Here is a 20,155-nt window from a genome sequence, read left to right on the forward strand (position 1 = left end):
TGCATATTGACACAGATGTAAAATGGGTGGATAAACATCATCTCAGAGGTGAATGAGTTTCTGATGCCATTAAATGGAAGAAAGCTAAATTATTTTGTTTCAGTTTTTCACATTCTTCTCTTGGGGGAAAACCAGAGGACTTTCTTTTTAATAGCTAACCATTGCCTGCAATGTATGAATTAAAAAGTAACTGAGAAATTTCATAGCAAATACTCACATCATTTGGCAAAGCATGCACACTGGAAACACAAACACAAGACTGTTAAAATAATTTAATTCCACAGCACATGTTTTACCTCATTGATCATATCCAGACCAAGCACAGAATAAGAGACCACAACTGTCAAATGCAGGAGCTCCTTACTGGCCTCCACATATAAAATTTATTTCTAAAATAGCAAGGCAAAAGAAAGGAAAGGCTGATAGCAGTCCTGGTCTGCTCTCGCTGGGATAAAGATTCAGCATGCAGCCAGCACACAGAGCTCCACCTGGGGATAAAAAAAAACATTCCTTGGTCAGCCAATTTACTCAAAGCCACTGAAACCAAAAGCCCTTTGCTTTCCTCAGGGCAGGATTTTAGCTAGCGTTTCTGAAGCTACAGCACACAAGTGATGCCCTGCAGCAAGAATATGTGGGCTGGCAGGGTTGACATAAAAAGCAGCAGAGTAAAATTGCCATTGCAAAGGACACAACAGAGCATCTATATTGCCAGTTTCATGACAACTCACATATGGCTGAGAGGTACTGCTGTGCTTGAAATTTGACCAAACTTTAAAAAATATGCATAAATTCAACATTCGGATGTTACAGACAAAGACAGCTCTAGTGTCTCAGCTCACTGCTTGATTTTCCATGTGTACCTTAAACCATCTGCAGACAGCAAAAACGAGGTTCAACACTCTCAGGAATATTTGTTGTGACGTCACCTTACTATTACAGGCTAACATGTCTGTTAGTTGTTTGCAAGTGTAATCAGATATTGTGCTTCCTGTGGGCTTTCTCTGAATTTTGTTACCTCTTAAAAATTCACTTTCTGCTCTTTGTCCATACAAACTCCAGATACAGCTTTTTCTCTTCTTTGTTTATGACTTCTAGTTTTCTTACACTGGTAGCACACATCCTTTGTGACACAAAACAGCAAAAAATGTTTAGTTGCTCCCTTCACCTGGGCTCAGTAGAATAGACCTCCTCCAGCTCAGCTCTGTTTTCCTTATAATTTGTTGACAATATTTTCCACCAGCTTATCACTTTACACTGACACCCTGATGCTAATGGCATACATTATCTTACCCTGCTTCAATAAAGCTTGCACCTACCTGTTTGAGGACTATTGTAGATTGCAATACTGGCAACTCCCCATACAGAAAACCATACTTCCATGGAGGCAGGAATATTACTGTTCCACTATCATCAGATCCCTTCACAATATTTGCGAAATCCAAAATCTTGCTGCATTAAGATTCACTGATACTTTACAGACGTTCTACTGCCTCTTCTTTTCTACTCTTTTTATGTTTTACCAGTGTAATTTTCATAATAACTTCCTTTCAAACACACTACCATACATAGATCTATCCATTTTTGAATGTCAAATGACATGAAAGAAAGTATCATCCAGAGTACATTATCAGCCTACTTTGTTTTATACAGTGAATACAAACAAAAAGTAAAACTGATCCTTTCATTGTGATTTTCCTAGTATAATTAGTAAGGTGAAGAAAACTTAGTGTCTGTACTTAAAGGACAATCGGGGAAAGGATAGGGAAATGTGTAGCTATCTGGCCTACATGAGACAGTGTAAATGACCATATGTAGAGCTGTCTGAAAGCATGTTGTTTCTGCTTTCTGGTATGCAGAATGCAGAGATGTGAGGGTGAACAAAGACAGCAAATGTATACACAGAAATGTACTAGTCTTTATAAACTTGCAATAAATTTAACAGGAGATAACAAGTAAAGGAAAGTTTAACTGGCTGTTTGCAAGCATAGTTACCATATTTTCAGACGCAATTATGAAAGCTGCTTAGCATAATAAGAGAGGCACCTAATATATAATACTTCTCTAACAATTGTGACAAGAGTACTCTTTGTGGGTATTTATAAATAGCACCCTAACAAAGTGATACAAAGCCAAACAAAGGAACACTTACAAGGTGAAACTTTGGTATCTTCTCTGAATCTGTTGTAATGATGATGGTGTTATTTTTTTATTATTATTTTTTTCCCATTTAAGCAAAATGTTTGCATGCTACCAGAACTGTCATTCAAGTCTATACAAAACCATGTGCTAATTAGTATATTCTCTTTTCATCAGCTAATTTGTTTTCAGCCTGTATTAGCATTTACTATGGAACTGGTAGAATATTTCAGTCTGTTCTGTAAACAAACTCCCCCTGCTGTGGCTAATAGTCTACACTCAGAACTCAAACATCATTCAAAGCTTTTCTTTAAACTCACCAGAGATAAATCTCAACCTGCTAATAGCTTAGTTTACAATTTATCTGAAAAAAATTAGATTTCTACCTTAAGGTAAGAATAGTTACTTAAATGACCATTTTGGCAAGATTTCTACTGACTATATAGAAAAACTAACACCTAGCTCTGATTTAGATACCCCTTTTCTAAATAACTAACGTTAAGTGAGCTTTTACATATAACTAATTTCCAAATGGATAAAGCTAGACAAATGGAATTAGATCTGCATATTATTAAGAATTATTAAGATTCTTAAGATTATTAAGAAGAATAAGTAGAATTAATCATTCCGTGTCATATTGTTTGCAGAAAGCATTGAGAAATCACAGGAGTTTTAAATATATTTAAATAAAAACTGAAGTTTATCAGGTAAAATATCATCATCAAAAGAAAATAAAGATTACGTACATCTCTTAGTTTGATCAGTGAATGGGAGTTCATGAGTTGTTACAGTAAAGAAATATTTATGATAACAACAGAGTACATAGTTCAGAAAGATAGGGCAAACAAGAAAAAATACAAAAAGTAAAACAAAGCAAAAAACTGTCTACCCTCTCTTCTTACATTACATTTTATATATTGCTCAGAAATTATCCAAGTTTTGTAGTTTCAGTCTCTGACAACTAAGTTTTACAAGTCTTGACAACTTACATGTTCAAGTACAGAGAAAGAAGCAAAGAATAGTACAATGAGTTGCACAAATATATAAATTAAAATACTGTAAAAAAATTTAAAAAATCATCAGCGTGTAATTGCTTTGTAATGACTCCCAATAAAATATCATTGTTCAGAATAACATGTTGGAAAATTTCCATCCAAACCAATTTCACAAGGAGTGATGGTACCATGTGGTACCATCTATACTACAAGGAGTGTTGAAGTGTTTTTCCTGCTTTTCAAACAACTTATTGTCAAGCTTACTACATTTTTTAAATATTAAATTAATCCAGTGATTCTTTAGTTGAAGCACTAATGAATATGTTACTCTACACCCGATATTCTTCTGTTTATGTACACCATTTTGAAAATTCAAATGTATATTTAGCTATTTTCTATACTGTTAAGTATTTCTATAAGAAATCACGTTTTATCCTTTTTTTTTTTTTTTTCCCCACACAGAGACATGTTTGCCTTAGGAAAGAAATAATTTAATGGATTTATTTTTTTCCATTTTTAATAACCGGCTTCTATTTCCAAACTTCTATTTTCCTTTCTAGAATAAAAATATTTTTCAGAGGGTTAAAAAATTTCTTTCAGTAAAATGTTGAGAAATAAGAATTAGTACTGGTCAGATTAGATCTTCTACAAGTTCTCCAGAGCTGTTTAAAATTAGGAAAGAGACACTTTCCAGAAAACTCTGTGTTCCCTATTGTATTTCACTGTTTGTCCCAATCAGCATTCTCTATATACCCGTATGTGTGTGTATATTGAATTTTTGTATGTATGCAGGTAAAGTAATATGAGACCTAAACAACTTTTGGTTTTCAGAAAATATAAAAATTTATCCTTTTTTTTCTTTTTTTCTTTTTTTTTTCTTTTTTTTCTTTTTCTTCTTCTCTGATCAGTAGTTGTTATAAACTAGAACAACTCAAATTATGTATTGTACAAGCCACGTGTGCATATTCTGCATATGTCTATATGCGCTTATAAGCAATAAACAGATCATGCTCTGAAACGTATGGCACTGAAGAAAAGGGAGAGAACCTGTTAACGAAGTCCAGCAGTCAGATTATTTACACAAAAGCTCCTGCTCAGTAACCACTCTTTCAGTAGTGTTAACCTTCCACTCAACTCTATAATGAATAAAAAATACATTTACAATTAAGATAAAATGGATAACATCTATACCTACAATCGTCTAGCACATATGAGTACATGAAGAATTTTTAAAAATAAATATACTTCCATTGAAATAATTATGTTGAGTGCATTAATTGCTGGAAAATGCTTCTGCACCACATACCCTCTCTCACATGTATAGTTCCAGCTGTAGTGTGAACCCAACGTTCTGCCTAGATCAATTCCAAAGTGTCCTCATCTCTGAATGAAACATAAATAAGATATTGAACTTAGCAGACATTTTGGACTCTATTCTGGTCATTTATAGTTATGCTGTGCTGAATTATATCATGTACCCCTTATGTGGCCTGTGGGACAATTTCTCTGCCAAGAATTCAGACCAATAAAATCTATGGCAAAATAGCAGCCTAGACTGAAAAGAGGGGTTTCATTATTAATTTATTTTATTGAACAGTTTATCACAGCGTACTGAGATATGTATTCTTTCTAAGGATACACAGTCCACTTGAGTTAAAATGTTTGTTTAGAGATGTTATATATACTAATGTGTACCAACATGATTTCACATGCTTTCCTAGAAATAAGAAGCTAAGAGTCAGCAGTCACAGCATGAGAGAGAACACAGATTTATTCTTGGAGGAATATAGTCAAGTAGTATATGCATATTTAACAAAAATGGCTCAAACATAAATGAAAGAAAGAAAAAAAAAAAGACCAACACACTTTCAGGGATACAGACATTTCCAAATCCCTGTAAAATGGGTTGAAAATTCCTGACCTAGGAGAAAAAAGTATAAAAGTAGAAGCAGGATATTGTTCTTAGTTGAACTCCAGCCACATTTTAAAAATAACATTCATGTAATATTGTGATGTGCTGAGGTATTATGTTAATAAAGGCCAGATGGATTGAATTAATTGATAGAAAAATAGATAGAGGCTGTTTGACCAAGTTATATTACTGCACTCTGAACTGAAAATAAGGAATAAAAGGATGCAGGATTAAAATCGGATCCCAGGGAAACTGATGAGAAGATTCTCATTAACTTTAAGAAGATTAACTCTACCAGGCACCTATTGAGTACATTATGTTAAACATGAAATACCATATCCATTACATGGAAAGATAGAACAGCTGTTTGGCATTTTTGACAATAGAAATAGTAAGATATTCTTAAATTGTAGCACACTAGGTCACGGTACAGCTGTAATCCCTGAAAATTAAAAATTAACTTCAACAGGAGCTAAACTGTGTCCATAATAAATCTCTGTCAACAGTAGAACACTTTAAAATAACATAATTCAGCATAACATGATGTTACACTGGGTAAATGTAGGTCAAAGGCCAAAAGTCTATTCTGTATAGTGTAGCACCATGCTCAGCAATAAAAACTGAGTTGGGGGTGGTGGGGTGTTTTCCAAGGTAGCATTTGTTCTGAGCTTTTCTGGGCATTTGTATGCTATTTGAGGGGTAGTGAGAGATTGCCTTGGTACCATGTGCTTTTTTTTTTAAATCTATTTCCTTCACGTATTAAATTGTCTCTATCTCTTTCCACAGTTTTTCTCCCTTTCACTCTTCTCATTTTCTCCTGTTCCACTGGGGTGGATAATGAATGAGGGGGCGTGCAGGTGTTTCACTGCTGGCTAAGGTCAAGCCACCACAAATGCCTGAGGATGAAATGGGAAGAATAGTTTCATATATTCAAAATAGATCGTGTCAACATCAAACTCTGTGTAATCTGTTTTGTCATGACTTATTGTACAACACATATGGAGACACTAATTTTCACCTACTTGTGATTTTGTCTCTGACCTATAGATATGCAGAATATTTTAAGATCTGTGCAACTGCTAACTTAAACCCTAAAGGAGGTATTGCTTCTGTGCTATGTTTGGTGCTACGGTATCACATCTAGAATGACAACTAATACTAATTTTCGTTAATGCACTTAGTGTTTTCTTTTACGGAGATAACTTTAAAATGAACAGTTTGTCAGGCAAAGGGTTAAATAAATCTTGTATCCAGTTACTCCTGTTTAAATTATACCAAATTTAGTCAAGTGGGCCTCTTCAGAGAAAGGTACTAAAGGACCTCCTAATGTTTATTGCTCTCACTAAAATGAATAGAATTAAAGCATCCTAATGCTTGTTGCTCATTCTGAAATGAACCCAATTAAAAGAGACAGCACACCTGATTATATGCTTATCATGCCATGTTCACCTTCCCTAGATAATATGTTACTTAACGCTAGAAGAACTCTTTTTGGACAGATATTTCTTAATGAAATTAATAAAAAAGTATTTTACTTGACTTTCTTCTACCTAAGCAAACAATGTGACCATATTCCATAAATATGCTTCTCAGTTTTAGAATCTAACAAGCACTTCGGTCCATTATTGTTCCTAATGAGAATGAATTAAAACCCAGCAGAGACATGACCTAGAACCTTTTGCTTTCTCTTATCTGTCAGTTTGACTTTATGTAACACTGTGATCAACTGCATCCTTACTGGGAGTTGACTCTGGCTCAACTTTCCAGAAATGCAGGTAAAATGGAATGTGAACTGCCTGAAATTCAATGCTGATGCAACCTGGTTCTGCACCATTACACATAATCAGTATCTACAACTTTGTATTGCTGCAATTTCATTTCTTTAATGGCATGGACTTTGATAAGAATCACATTGTGGGCCTCATTTTATTGCTTGGGCCTTTTTTTTCTCCTCCTCTTTTCTCTCTTCTGTTACTGTAGCTTTAGTTCTTGTACAATGAAAAGTTCATTTCAGAAAGAAATCCTGTCGTTTGTCTTTAATAGCAGGTTAATGGACCGTAAAATCTTAAATTTTCAAGTCTGATTTTCTTAGAGGAAGAAGTGTTCCTTATATCTTCTGTGTGGTAACAAACCCTTTTAAAAGATCTTAATGCTTGGCATGTGAGAGGAACTGTATAACAAATCATATCTAACAATATTTTCCTTTGATACTAACAACACTTTTTTTTTACTTTTTTTTTTTTTTTTTTGAGTCTTTGTGAATAAATAAAAACATTCTGCAATGGACTAGAGAATGAGCCTGCTGTGAGCTTACAAATATTAGATGAAAGGATTCACATACAATACATCGCCTATGAGTTGGTAGTCTAACTCACTGTCATCTAGTAGATGACTTCTTTCATTATTTGATGTATTTGCTCTATATTTGCTACTCTTATCTGGACTTTTTCTTAAATATTTCCCCTATATTTGATACGTATGTGAAGAAGGTATATACATATTTGCACAAATGAATACATACACATACATATTTATGTACATATATATATACCTGTGTAAGTATCTATGTGAGCATATATATAATGAAAGAGATTGTAAGAGAGAGAGAGTAATAAAGACCATGAACAAGGAATAATACTCCCCCAGTTTTGAAGTCACACTGAATGTGGCCATTTATAAGAGTGTGATAAAGAATGCAGACTTCAGTAGCATTTTACAAAATGTTTTTCCCAAAATAAATGAGCTACAAACTTTGTAGCTCCTCAGTACAGTTAATTTAGGAAATGTTAAGACAAGAGTTTAGGAAATAAAAAAACTGTTTTATGGTCAATTAATATCTTTGTGTACAATTGATAGTCTTGGGAAACAGTTTGATTGCATTTTTTTTTCCTGAAGCTTGACAAAGTATCATCATTCTGTCTCCTTAGTGTTACTTTTATTGATGCAATATCTAGACAATCTATTCAAATTAGAATCATTTCTAAACATGCCTGCTATGCGTGTCAGCATAGCTTTCCAAAGCACCTTTCACTTTGACTGAATTTCAAATTTTTCTTTTACATAATATCTCACTAACAAATGTGTCTTAAAGACATGAGATAAAACATGACATATCTTAAAAACAAAGCACAAACTGTGTGAATTTGAATAATAAAATGAATATATATCAGCCTCTTCTCCCACTGTGGCTGCCTGCACCATATCCAGAAAGCTACAGTTTCATGCATAGAAGAAAAAATTTCTTTAAAGAGATTATTCTTTTTAAAGATTATTAGACTATGAGATCCCACCAACACATTATCAGAACCTGCTCAGCACATCCAGGTCTGCTGGGTAGCAAAGGCAAAATGCAAGGCTCTTGTTCTTGCTACCCCATCTACTCATCTGTTCATATCCAGAACATCTGAACCTACTTTCTGGACCTGGTACTCTAAATGGCCTGCAGTGTTCACCCATGAGCCTTATTCCCCCTAAATTCTGAAGCAGGCTCTTAGTCTACTTCAAATTCTGACTGTAGATATACAGATTCAAAATTGAAGCCATGCAGCCAGACAAATTGTCATTGTTGGTAGTTTTGCCTTAGGGGACATGAATATGCTGTGTTAATGCCAGCCAGAAAGGATAACTTTAGAATGATAAAGACCAAATAAATGAAAGATACTTTGCCTTCACTTCAATTTTGAATCTGTAAGGTATATCCAAAGCTTGTGATGTTCAGGCTCTGCTCTTCAGTCACAAGGTCAGAAAATTTTTTACAAAATTCTGACTTAAAAGAATGTCTTCAGGAAAAAAAAATATATATTAAATGCCAAAAAAATTGTAAATCTGACAGTTTTTCTGTGAGAGTTGCTAGCTCATCTTTGATCTATAAGTAGTTTCTTCTTTCTACGTGTAAGTAAATATTCATAATCTTATGGAAAGAAATAATCATTCTGTTTCAACATTACATACATTCATCAATTTTCAAAGTGCTAATTAGACATACATATTTATTTTGCAAAAGTGTTTCCTAATAATAGTGATGGATAAGTATTTATTAATGCTATCCTTATTCAGCGCTCAGTGCAGTTATCATTAAGGTATCATAAAATATGAAAGGCCTGTCATTCTTTAACATACTTCAGTTTATGAAAAAATATTATCCATCTGACAAATTTTGTAAAAATTACAGCTTTGCGAAGTTACACATCAGAGATGAGAAAGTCCCTCTAGTCTTGCTCAAGACTCATGAAGTCACTGACATTCACCTTTTTTAGGTGTACAGTGCAAAAGAACCCTGAAAGTTGTCAATATTTATACATTTATATTGAGAAATTCTGACATTTCCTGTATGTGAGCACAATCAATTCAAGAGAGACAAATGAAAATGTTGACATTTTTCTGTTGAAATATTTTGTACAGATTTTAATTAAGATCTCCTTCACTAATGAATCTTGGAAGTATCAAATATTTAGTTTGTTATTCTCACTTGAAAGTATTAGAGATGGCAGGTATGAAGACTGTTTTTTGTTTTTTTTTTTCCCTCATCCACTACTAGCAGAATATAATGAGACTGTCTTCTTTAGAATAATCTATCTTGTTCTCTTTTCAGATTATGTTCTCATAGCCTTCAGACCTCTCTGAGAGCCTTAAATATTCTGTAAATGTTTGCAAATACAGTCATCTTCTGGAAATCTTGCTCTTAGTATTTACCCTAACTAATTTTAGAAATATAATTTAATAGATGACTCAGAGTCAGGACTAACTCAGGTGTGCTGAACCTTCTTCAGAGGCAGTTCATTCTTTTTACTGATTATAAACCAGGAAGTTTTGCTAGAAGACTTACTATACACACTTCCGTGTATGATGAAGTTGATATTATAGGTACCATAGTAGCGTCAAATGTCAGATGATGTGATTCTTACATTACAGCCCACTTGAGGTGTCTACAGCTTGAGTAATCTGTAAATATGTCCTTGTAGAGAGTCATTAGGAACAACTTCTTTATAATCAACAGTATTCACTGTTATTTTTCATAATTTCTTCTTAAAGATGTAATGTGAATATAATAGAGAACAAATAGAGAGTTAAAGTTTTCTGTGAACTGAAACTCAAGTATAGAGACAAAACAAATGTGTCATGTTTAACAGCACTTTAGAAAATTAAGCTGATGACAGAATCTTCAATCAGATTGCTAATTTGATAAAGATATAGAAAATGTAGTAAATGTAATACAAAAAGGGAATTAGGATTTAATACACAGAAATATACACGTAGCTTCAGTTAACTTGATCTGGAAGTTAGAGAAATGCAATCTGTTATAGTAAAACAAGTGCAAAGGACACCACACAAGAGATGTAAATGGGAGAATTTCATACTGGTTCATAAAGTTGAGACAGGAAAATATATCAATAAAAGGAGAACTCCTACTGTTAATCTGCAATCGATAAGGTGCAAAATAGTTGTAAAAGAATTGAGGTGTTAAACATATAATCATAGAACCATATAATTGTTTGAGTTGGAACAGATCTTTAAAGGTCATCCTATCCAATTCCCTGTCTTTTACTTGGTTCAAGAGGTTATCCTTGATAGATTCCTGGAGAGTTCTGGATTGCCTACAGCTTGCTGTGCTACTTTTCCAGGAGATGTTAGGGTGGTTGAAGTCTCCCAGCAGGAGAAGAGCCTGCAATTGCAATGCCTCCCATAGCTGTAGGAAGAAGTCTTCATCAGCAGGTTCAGCTTGATGAAATAAGAAGCTGTGTTGAATGTTTATGCTCCTAAAAAAAAAAAACAAAGAATTCTTCAGCAGGATTGGAACACAAAGTGGGAGAGTGGGAGGTGAAAAAATTGGACAAGCGGCAAGAAAATATGCAGGTAGTAAGGTGGAGATGCAGAAAATGATTTTTTATTTTATATAGAATAAAGTTGCTTATATATAAATGGGAATTGTTGAGAAAGGAAGAGAAAGAAGAGCAATTTGATCAACAGAGCAGAGGAGTGAGAAAGAGACACTGAAATGTAAATGCACATATAAGTTTTCTGAATTTCTGAAGAGAGAGGGAGCATGTAGATGGAAATCAGTTTAATAAAGATGGAGTTGCATGTCTAATCCAAATTAGACATGAATCCATCAAACTTAATGGAGAACTGCATCTGCAAAGTCCTCACTGAAACAAGTTATGAATAATCAGTTAATTATCTACACATTTCCAATCTATAATGTGATGGTGGTGTGAATCATGGATGTCTTAACCAAGGAACCATTTCCAGAGAAATCACAGTTACATGAGCGCCAGATGATAAAAGCTGAGTATGTCAGAAAAACAGAAATTAGTGATTCTTGCCATTCCTTTCTTAGTTTGACACTAATTGGAAGAATCAGGGAAGAATTTAGCAAACAACAATACTGATTTAGCCCTCTCCTCACAGGAACAGAACAACCATCAGATTAGTAAAATTAATTTAGTCAGTGCATAGGAAGCCACAATCACTATTTTGAAAGAGCATCTACATAGAATAAAAGTGTCAGAATGCTATGCATTAAAAGAAAAAGAAGGGGGAGAATTGATTACTTTACTGTATATTCCACTTTGCTATGAAGTTCTGTGGTTTTCACATGCATTTATATTTACTGTATCAAGATTCTGAGTATTTCTGATGGCCTGTGACTATTACATTCTTTAATCTCTAAGAATTTTAAATTTTATGGAAATCAGAGAGACATATGAGTAATTTTCTAGTAAGTTACTCAAGATTGTACCTTTAATTTTCCACCAAGGAAATTAATGGGTCTTTTTAAAAGTTTCTTGTGAAAGTAAACTTACACTGGGCTAGTTCAGTAAGATGAACAAAGCTCAGCCCAAGATCCAGATAGGGGTCTATTCTGAATTCCACCCCTATTCAGTCTGGGTCTCTTCCAATGAAGTTTGGTATACAGAAAGTAGAAGAGTAAGCATCAAGAATTATCTTTTCTCATCTTAAGGACATATCTGCATGCAGAGGTAGTGCATGGGCACCTAGTTTGGGAAATATATATAGTCTATTCAGCCTCATTCTCTCTCCACAGCTCAAGAACCACCAGAGGAAATCTGTTGCAAAGAAACTGCAAAGTAGATCACAATAACAAAAGACCTACTACTTCTTCCTCAAGCCTGCTCCCAAATTCCACCTATTCTATACTACTTAGGAAAATGCATTTAGGAAGCACGTCTGGGTTCCAGTACTAAGCTGGATGTCTTCATAAGTGCTCAACACTTATTTAATCCTTTCTGGAAGGCAAAGTGCATGGCTCAGTTCAACTCAAGCAATAACATTTTACTGGCATGAGAAAATCTGCCAAACTATAAGTTAAAGAGCCAAGATTCTCAGGGGTTCCATACAAAGTAGATAAGACTTGTCTCTAAAGCCCTTGCTCCCCCTGGAATTCCTAGTGGAGCAAAAGTTACTTATCTCAGTTACCTAATTATTAGTTGGAAATTCCCTTCTCAGGATGAAGCACCATCACATACTTCCAGGCTAACAGATAATGACTATAGTCCAACATTCTCTTCTGTGTGTTTAGCTAAGTATATATAATTTTATTTTTTCGCTGTATAAAATGCACAAGCAACTTAATTATATAAAGCTATTCCTTGTGCTGTCATACCTAAAGATTTTTTATTAATTCAACTGAGAAGGAAGATCCATAAATAAATGAAAAAATGTTTTTATTCTTCTTTCTATTCTATTAGATTTGGATAGTAGAGTTACAAGAGTTTGTAGTACCTAAAGAACTTAGACCATGTTTTCTAAAAAGTGAAATAAATGCCTTTCCCTTAATTGTGAGGTTTGGGATTTCGAAAAATAATGCTTATATAAATATACCACAGTAATTTTTTCTTCCCATCTTTGTTTTCATTTTGGCACAATTAACAATATTTACCAGGTGAAAATAGTTTCAGTAGTTTGTGCTATGAGAAATTTTCTCATCATATCTATCAAAATTATAAATGTAAAAACCAAATGTATATATGAATCTGAGTAATTATCTCTAAAACGGAGAAATAAATAAATAAAATTAAAAATTCAGGTTTCTGTCTTTCCTTTTAAGCTACCATTTTGCAAATGATGGTTATTATCGTCTCTGAATCCTCTAATCAATTAATATATTTTTTGAAAAGGTGAGGTTTCAATAATTTCAATAGATTGAGAACAGCTTGTTTCACATATTTCTTGTATTATACTTCTGTTTGTGCGTCAACATTAAGATTCAGCTTTTCTACCTTTGTTCATGTCTGGCTGTTTGCCCTCTCTTCTGGTTCCTTCCCACCCAGGATCATATAGTTCAGTACTTCAGACTAGGTAGAACTTGCACCTGCCTTCATTGAAGTGAAACCTGTATGTCACAGCCACTTTGAGTTTGAAACCTGTTCTCCAATCTGCTTACAGCCAGATGGAGCCTACTGCTCTCCGTAGATGTCATTAGCAAGCTCTTGATTTTGTTTTCCAGACTGTTAGTGGAAATACTGTATTATTCAGGACCTACTGGACGTAAACAGATGCGTTTGTTACATCCTTCTGTTTTAGGAGTGAGTCACTGATAATCACACTCTTAGTACAATTTTCTGTTCAGTTTTATGTTTCTGTTATCCATCCAATGTTTTTATAGTCAGCTTGTAAGATGTCTTGTGAAGCAGTGTCAAAATTCCTACTAATATCAATATATATATAATTGCCACTTCTACCCTATCCACAATGCTGTTGCCCTCTTCTGTAAAGAAACTGGAAATACTTGATATGATTTACTCTTACTAAATTGTCAGCTACTTGTTAGGTTTCATAGAATCATAGAATCAGAAGGTTGGAAAGGAACTACAAGATCATCTAGACCAACTGTTCTCCCAGTACCATTTCTACCACAAGCTACTAAATCATCTCTCATAGCTCCTCATCCAGACACCTCTTGAACACTGCCAGGGATGGTGGCGACTCCACCACCTCCCTGGGCAGACCATTCCAGTATCTGGCCACACTCTGAGAGAATTTTTTTTTTCTTATGTCTAAGTCATTTAGACTTAAAAAAAAATAATAAAAAAATAAAAATAAATAAAAAAATCTATTCTCTTCTATTTTCAGAAGAATTAAAACTAAGTTGCCTGCCATGGTTTTATGATTTTTGGTTATCGGTATTCCACATCATAACATCATGCGGTGTACTGGGAGTTAAAGAGCAAATGCTCTAGTTCCGGGTACTTGTCCGTAAGAGAAGAACTACGTTCCCCAGAAGACTGTTCGAGTACTGTTATCATTCCTGCTCAGGGGAATAGATATAAGGCCTGTAGGTCACCTGACCTGGGTCTTCTTTTTCTCATCTCGTCGTGCTCGCTTTTGGATCGTCTTGCTGCTGCTCCCGACTGCAAGCAACGCTTCAGTATTAGTGTAAGTCCTTTAGCTCTCAGACAATCCTTCTCTCAATTATATTTTATTTTATTTAAAATTATATTGAATTATATTGTATTATAGTGTGTTATCGTGCATTTCGATACTATATTTAGTAAATTAGTTTGTTTCTCCTCAGATCATTGCCACTGTTTTTTTAATTATTCTTTTTTTGTGGGGGATCCCCTCTTTCCCTTTTCCAGAGGCAGGAATTTTGCAAAAAAATTCCTCCGCCCCACTAGTCACGGAACTGGGCCGGTCCAGCCTGTAAACCGTCGACAGTTGCCTTTTAATACTTTATCTCTTCCTTTCTTCCTTTTTAAAGATAGGACTGTGTTTTCATTTTCCTTTACTCCAGAAGTTAATCCACTGCCCCTAAGTTCTCAAAGTACTCACAAGTGAATTTCACCAATACCAGAAAATTTGAAAAGATTTTTGCTTTTTTCACTCGCTCCTCTCACCATCACTTGTTTTCTTAGAAATTGTTCTAAGTGTGTGGACCTCTCCTCTTTTTTTCTCTATCTTGTTTGCCAGAGGTTTATTCACTTCCTGAAAATCAAGTTCTAGGTTTTAGTACTGTACAAAAACCTTGGAACACACATCTGAATAACTCCTCCCTATATCAGATAGCTCATCCCAGTCCCCTGGGAGAGGAAGAGTGGCAAAGCTGGAATGCATCCTTTGAAATATTACCTAAAAATTAACTTTTTATATTCGTTGTAAGACTTAGTAGATACCAGCCAGTGAACAATGGACTTCTGTATGATCAAAACAGAAGAAATAAAATTAATTGAGAAGTATGAGTACACCAGTACACCTGTAGTGAGGCAGGGGAACATACTGATGGAGCTTGATTGACTGATCTTGAGGTATGGAAAGGGAAAGGAAATTTGGGAGCAAAAGGGACAACAGTTTGTAATCTGCTGTCAAAGAAAGAACACCAGCTAGGATGCAAATGTGAGAAAAAAATAAGAAGCTGTAAGAAAAATGAGGAGAGAGCTGGCCAGAGGATAATCCTAGGGGTTACAGGAAGTTTGTGGAAATAGTGATGATTCTGCTGAGGAAATCATTCAGTTCAAACTTCCTATACGAATGTTATTATCTATTCCAGTAAATTTCCTAGCAATAGTTAGTCTTAAAACCTCCACTGATGGTATCTTCACAGTCCCCTTTTGCACTTCAGATTCATAATTCACCATCTCTATTTCATATTGTCTTAGCTGAATCTTCCTTGCTGCTTGAATCTTCGTTGACATTCATTTCTGCACTCTTGATCACAGACACAGAGAACAAATATTTTCTCCCTCTTTCAGTTGCCATATTTACAATCTTATGGATATCACTTTAGGCTAAACCAACCTTTTTGTTCAAACCTTCTACATAAACCACATTTTCCTAGCTTTTGATCATTGATATGGTAATAAAATAAAGTTTTGAGGTCTCCAGTCCAATCTCTGGATCAAAAGAGAGATTTTTTTCATACGATCTTTCTGCTTTCTTCTAGATTTTTCCTTTCCTTCCCAACAAGTGGTACCCCAGAAATGAATATATTGCTCTAGCCGAGCACATTAATGCATGTCTATCACAACTGTATTTTTTTCACATCCTCATGGCATTGTTGACTTTACATACAAATCCATTTAAAGTCCTCTAACTTTTCTACTGACTGGTTGATGGTTCCTTACCCTCTTTCTTATTTAGTCACTTATAAATATAGAAAACTTTGAACAAGTTACTCTTAAATGATGTCAAACTTTCAGAAGCATTTCATCATATTTTAGGTATCTTCTTTAGGATGAATAGAACCTCATCCAATAGAAATGCTCTTATTTCTGCCACTCTTTATTGACCCTCAAAAAAGTCGAGGGAGCTTATCTCAGATTTATAAACCTGAAGTCTTGATAGTTATATTGGATCCCTGAGAGACTATCTACAAATAAATAAAAAGTCATATTTTAACGTGATAGAAAAAGGCAAATAGAACTAAAAGTAAAAATATTAATTAGGTCAATGTAGCTAAATTTAACTAAAATTTCCCTTACTAGTGGTATGCTTTGCTCTCATGAAAAAAAAATCTTCACTTAGATTGATGCCAGAGAGGGAATCAGTATCAAATAGCTTTGATATCTCAAATAGTGAGATCGCTACCTTTAGGAATGTGGACTGGTTTGATTTTTGTAGTTGCTGTTCTTGTATTTCTAATGAGTTCACAATATCAAGCATTAAAATTTTAATGGTGTAGTGGTTAGGCTAGACAGTGCTTTAGAGAAGCATTCTTAGCTGGCCATTCTTAACCAGCACTTTGAAATGTTTTATATCTAACTATAACATTGCATGCTGCTGAATGTGATAATTTTAAAATATAATCAGGACCCAGATGAATAGATGAATAATTGCTTTTGGAGAGTAATACTTTTGTAGAGTAATACTGCAAAGTCAGCAATTACTTATTTATATCTGACTTATTTCTTATTATGAAATAAGTAATTGCTGACTTTGCAGATATTGCCTTTGGTAAATACAGTTGTTACCTAGGACAAAGCTGATATTATCATTCAGTGTGTGGCCTTCTTATATACAGATTTATCTACAGGTCTTACTATAGGATGTGGGACTTGATTAGTTCCCAAATCACTCCACTCACAGTGCAATACTTATTTATTTATTTATTTATTTTTGTGATGTGGGTTAGGAGCTCTTTTTTTTCACAACGACCTACTGATTCTAAATGACTAATCAGCAGAATATATGCATTGTTCATTAACATTTCATATCTTCATTGATAAAGGAAATGAATAGCTCCCTGGGATAGTAATTGCCTGTTGAGTTCAGTTTGCCTTCAGATGAAAGGGCCCAATACACTACTTACTGAGCAAATAAGAAGTTCTTTAAGGATTTTGTATCAGAAGTGTTCCTTAAATGATATGAACCTAAGGTTAGATCTACAAAGCAATTTCATGGTAGTCTTAGCAATGTCAGCCTCTGGTTTGGTGGCACTCAAATTAATGTCCAGAATTTGCACTGGATGCCTGAAGAAAGTTGATGTCTTTCATATGGGACCATAAGAAACAGCATACTACAAGCTGTTGAAAACTGGCTAATGCATGTGGATGACAAGGGGTGCCTAGACACATTATTCAGGGTGAAGAACCTTCCTGTGCAATTAGCCATGGACTAAAACCTTCCCCTCTGGAGTTTTTTCTCACTTCTTTTAAGCCTTCTTTAAAATTCTTCTGTTATCAGGAGAAGCAGAGAAGGAATGCTTCTTTTATTAAAATTATGGGTGAAAAGCATCAGCATATAACCTAGAACAACTGGGTTTAATTTCTTCTTCTGACCATAAATTTTTAAAAACTCTTCCCACATCTTCCTGAATAGCGCTTTAGTGGCAACATCATTAATTCCAGAGGTCTTCATATAGAGGCACCAAATTCTGTGTGATCCTGTGTATTATGCATCCTGATTAAGAGCACAAAGCACTGCAGAAGAAAAGCAGCTTCCTAGGCAATAGGAAAGGCAATGAGTGCACAGCTTGCACGACCATGACAGCTGGATCCTGTCTGAGCTTTTGCTACCCATCAGAAAAGGTGATACAGCCATGAAATTTTGCAGGAACAGTGAATACTTGGGTACTATAGGAGAAGCCTGCAAGCAGATAAGCTACAAGTTCATTCAATCAACAAAAAAGTGCAATATCTTGTTGAGCAAAGAGATTGCCAACTATTGTGTGCTGTGCTGTTTATATATCTCTTTTCCTCTTTTTTCACCCCCTTCAACACCATGCTGTTTCATTAAGCTAGTTGATTCATCATTTGAGAATAGAGAAGTACAGCTCACTGAGCACTCAGACAGTTTAATTTAATTTTCTCAGGTTTTCAGATGCAGGCTCAATTTGATATGACCCTTTGAAATTGAACCCAGCCCTTGCTGTTGCTAATCAAATCTTGGCACACCGTTCCATCAGTGGGAAGAGTTTTAAATTGTAGTAGTATTAGTTTGTAGAAAAGTTTATTTTGTAAGATGTGATAATGAACCTTCTCTTTATCCATTTCAGAAGATAGAAAGATTAATCATGAATATAAATAGCTTTATAGTGAGAAACAAAAAATGAGCCTATTTATTTATTTATCGCAAATTAATTTCAGCACCAGAAGGAAACAGGACAGACAACATCTGAATTTTCAAGTTTTATATGTTAGGGTTTTCCTTACTTTTTTTTTTTTTTTTTTTTTTTTTAATTGATTTCTATTTTGCATTTGGGGAAAGAAAAAAGTGGGTTTTTTTTCTTCTAATTTTTATTTTTTCCCAGGTACTCTAACCCATGTCCAGGTGGAAAATATTCCTCTACAGTTCTATCATTTGGATATGAAGGTGAAGGGATAACCTTTGTGAATTTTTTTCATCATTCTGTTGCAGAGAATTTGCTCGATAGTATCAGTATGCTCTTTGTATCTGTTGCAGTCTCCACTGAAATAAATAGGAGGCACTACTTTTGGAGAAGCCAAATTAGGTAAGTTTTTTTTTTTTTTTTTTTTTTAATGATTTTAGTAATATAAAATGTGTAACTTTGTTAGCATTCATTAGCATTCATTAACTTTCAGTTATTATTCTGGGAAAGTAAAAATTTTCACCACCTTTCCAATTTTTTTTTAATTCTTTCAGATATTCACAACTGGCAAAAAATTGTACATTAAGGGTTCTGTTGTTCTCTCGGAATCTGCTTTTCAAGGCAAGAACCTGTCAAACCCAGTATAACAAATCTTACTTTCCTTGAAAATGACAACTTTGACCTGCCCAAAAGACTCATTCTGGGAAATATTCAGTATGATTTTCACTAAAGCTTAAATTGCTTGGACTAAAAGCAGAAATAGAAAAATGCTTTGCATTGATTTACAGTTTACAGTCTTGAGAATTATAATAGCAGGCACTGTTCAAAGGTGACTAGATACAGCATAAGGTCAGTGGAGAAAACATCCTACAATAAGGATTTAATTTAGCTGAAACCAGCAGTTCTTTGAACAAAAGAACTTGAGAACTTTTTCTAGAGACGCTACATAATTGTTCCTCTAGAAAATGACTTCATACAAATGATGGTCCAATATTAATGTCACATTTAATGGCATAACTCAGTATCATCAATCTTTTTCTATTTCAGAGTTCTGTTTCTGTTTCTAGCAATTACCAGTGTCAAATCGCATTGATTCTACTAAAGTATTTATTTGTTTTAGTTTTTTTTCAATATTTTATGAAAAAAATGAAGAAAAATAGAATTTTATATTAAAATGTTTTAATGAATATTTTCTAACTACACATACCAAAGAAAAAAAGGAGTAGCCGGGATAATATCCACTGCATGAACAGTTCTTTTTAAATATTAGCTCTCTGTTAACATCCATAATTATCTGTATTAACAGTTCACAAACTGTGTATATATACTGTACTAATATATGTGTTTCATGCTGTTGTAGTTTAACCTGGCAGGTGTCTCAGCACCACATCATTGTTCACTCACTGCCCCCCTTCCCAGTGAGATGGGGGAGAAAATCAGAAAAAAAAAACATGCATAATAGAACTCATGGCTTAAGATGAAATTATTTACTAAGATAAAGGAAAGGATAATGTTTGTGAAAGAAATATATATATATATATATATATGTATGTATGCATGTAACAAGGGATGCACAAGCAATTGATCATTACCCTCTGATCAATGCCC

At 34.3% G+C, this 20,155-nt stretch overlaps 1 long non-coding RNA gene across 1 annotated transcript in view; it reads right to left on the bottom strand.

Moving 5' to 3' along the window:
- Positions 1-259: 259 nt before the first annotated feature.
- Positions 260-20,155, bottom strand: part of LOC107053105 — a 38,650-nt gene continuing 18,754 nt past the window's right edge. The window contains exon 3 of the long non-coding RNA XR_001466083.4: positions 260-10,799. This is a non-coding gene — a long non-coding RNA (uncharacterized LOC107053105). The remainder of the gene's footprint in view (positions 10,800-20,155) is intronic.

Source organism: Gallus gallus, chromosome 3 (genome assembly GCF_016699485.2).
Source record: "Gallus gallus isolate bGalGal1 chromosome 3, bGalGal1.mat.broiler.GRCg7b, whole genome shotgun sequence".
Classification (NCBI taxonomy): domain Eukaryota; kingdom Metazoa; phylum Chordata; class Aves; order Galliformes; family Phasianidae; genus Gallus; species Gallus gallus.